Consider the following 2,705-nt stretch of genomic DNA (forward strand, 5'->3'; position numbering starts at 1 on the left):
TCAATAAACATGTAGTAAATGGTATTCTATGCTTTATTAAGTCACGATATGTTATGAATAGCTAAATAGGTTTAAATGTTATATATATATATATATATATATATATATATATATATATATATATATATATATATATATATATATATATATATATATATATATATATATATATATATATATATATATATTTATTGTGTGTGTATATATACATATATGTATATTTATATATACATATATATATATGTATATATATTTGTATGTATATGTATATGTAAATATATATGTATATATATACACACACACAAAATAAATATATATATATATATATATATATTTCGGCTAAATTGCATCCGTTTTTCTACGACAGTTAAGAAAACGGCCGTAAAATATGAAATCTGCGACCGTTTTTTTAACAGTCGCAATATTACTACCGTTTTGTAGGCGGTGGATGTAATACCCCGTATTTTTAAGCCATTTACTAATTATTAATTATGGATTTTTCCGAAATATTTTATTATACAAAAAAAATATTTATTTAAGTCCATATATGATTTAACAAAAATATAATTTTATTACGCGTTGTAATTATATGAGTCGACTCAAAGTTGTCGGAATTTCAGCCTTTAGTATTTTACTTCCGAGTCAAACTACCAAGTACCAAACTGCTCCTCCTCCCGTAATCAAGGTCAACCCTTACTACTCATATCCACAACATTTATCAGGTCGGCTGCATTTATTGGGTCAGCAGCATTTATTGGGTCAGCTACATTTATTAGGCCAGCAGCATTTATTAGGTTGGCCGCATTAATTGGGTTGGCAGCATTTATGAAATCGGTTGGAATAGTGCCTGAGTCGGGGCTATATATAGCCATGAAACATGAGCTATTCCATCACACCTCCTACTTCTCTTCTTACTTTCCTTCTCCTTTCTCCTTCCTCCTCCATTTTCACCTCCTTTTTAAGCTTTTATTTTGTAGTCTTGAGCTCCTCACGAGCACCTCCTCGCCGCCACCCTATTACCACCATTTGGCCACCACCTTGCCGCCACCTCCTTCCTTGCGTTGCACTGTAAGTAAGCCATATATTTCTCATTTTAGTACTAATACTATTACTCTCAACTTCTACTACTACTACTACTAAGCACTAGTAGTACTACTACTACTACAACTACATCTACGTATTACTACTACTTCCTATATTACTATTACTATTATTATTATTATTATTATTATTATTATTATTATTATTATTATTATTATTATTATTATTACTATCATTATCATTGTAATTAATATGACTACTACTACTCACATGTACTACTACTACTTACGTAGCATTACTACTACCTTATTATTATTATTATTATTATTATTATTATTATTATTATTATTATTATTATTATTATTATTATTATTATTATTATTATTATTATTATTATTATTATTATTATTATTATTATTATTATGAATTATTAAAGATTATTTTATAAAAACAAGTGTTAATTTTATAAAAGGGTTATGATGATAAATTGTTCATGCACAACTAGTCAAAGTCGATAGTCTAAGTCCTTGTATCTATGGGATTAAAAGTATTTTATTAGGATTATTGGTTTGTTGTAGGAGGTATTTCCGGTTCGTAACTAGGAACCCCGTGTTTGTTTTGCAAAGATCAAGGTACGTACACGTGGCTAGATCTTTTAAAGTGATTTTTATATGCAACGTGATTTACATGTTAAATGATTTCGAACCATGTTTAAATGTTTGTGAAATATATTTTGGTGAAACATGTTTTAAGTGTTTGATCTCAAACGTTTAAATATTTTATATGGTTGATTATAAACTTGTATTGATATTCAAGAAGTAAGTTTTATTGTTTTAATCTACCCTGAGTATGGGATATTGGAAAGTTTATTTATCAGGATTTATTCCTTGGATCTTTTGATTTTTAACTCCCACTACGCGGAGTAAGTTGAAGACTATGGACTTTGTATGACCTAGTCTTTCCCCTTGATAGCACTATGTAAAGGAGTTACTAGCTTGGGGGGTGTGCACACTTAGGTGGTAAAATGATTTACGAAAATAAGGATTGATCCATCCTATTCGGAATTATCTTTGGAAATTTGGTTGTTCGAAAATTGGTTCTTTTGACAAGTTTTTATACATGAATTTCTATTCATGAATGGTTTAGATAAATTATGATTTATTAAAGTTAAATCTCTTCGAAAGCATGTTTAATTAATTAAATTGATTTTACATGTCTAGCATTTGTATGTACTTAGCATTTTGGCTAATACGTATTTGTTTTGTTTTGGCTTGGCCCTACTTATCATTTTGATAAGTAGATAGGTGATGGCGATCGGACAACGTGAACTATATGCTGCATTGGGAATGATGGGCGGTGATCACCTAGTTTAATTTAGTATACATAATATTAGTGGTGTAGCTACTTTGAAAGTGTATCAAACTATTATTATTACTATTATTATTAATGAAAGCTAAGTACTATTTTCCGCTGCAAAACTCTGTTAAGCCTTACGTAATCGCGTGGCGGTAATACTCCCATGTTACTCCCTAGAGTTGGATTATTATTGTAAATACTAGAGAGTAATTTGGGGGTGTTACAAAGTGGTATCAGTTTTCGGGTCTTAAAAAGATAAAAATTGGTATATAAAACTGATGGGTAGAACTAAGAAGGGAATATAGGAT

The 2,705-nt window shown here is 29.1% G+C and overlaps 1 long non-coding RNA gene across 1 annotated transcript; it reads left to right on the top strand.

The window, feature by feature from the left end:
- The first annotated feature begins 893 nt into the window (after positions 1 to 893).
- Positions 894 to 2,504, top strand: LOC145584771 (uncharacterized). The gene is made up of 3 exons (XR_014100411.1): positions 894 to 1,068; positions 1,620 to 1,673; positions 2,342 to 2,504. It is a non-coding gene; the product is annotated as an uncharacterized LOC145584771 (long non-coding RNA).
- The last annotated feature ends 201 nt before the right edge of the window (positions 2,505 to 2,705 follow it).

The sequence above is a fragment of the Chenopodium album genome, chromosome 2 (assembly GCF_948465745.1).
Source record: "Chenopodium album chromosome 2, dcCheAlbu1.1, whole genome shotgun sequence".
NCBI classification, from domain to species: domain Eukaryota; kingdom Viridiplantae; phylum Streptophyta; class Magnoliopsida; order Caryophyllales; family Amaranthaceae; genus Chenopodium; species Chenopodium album.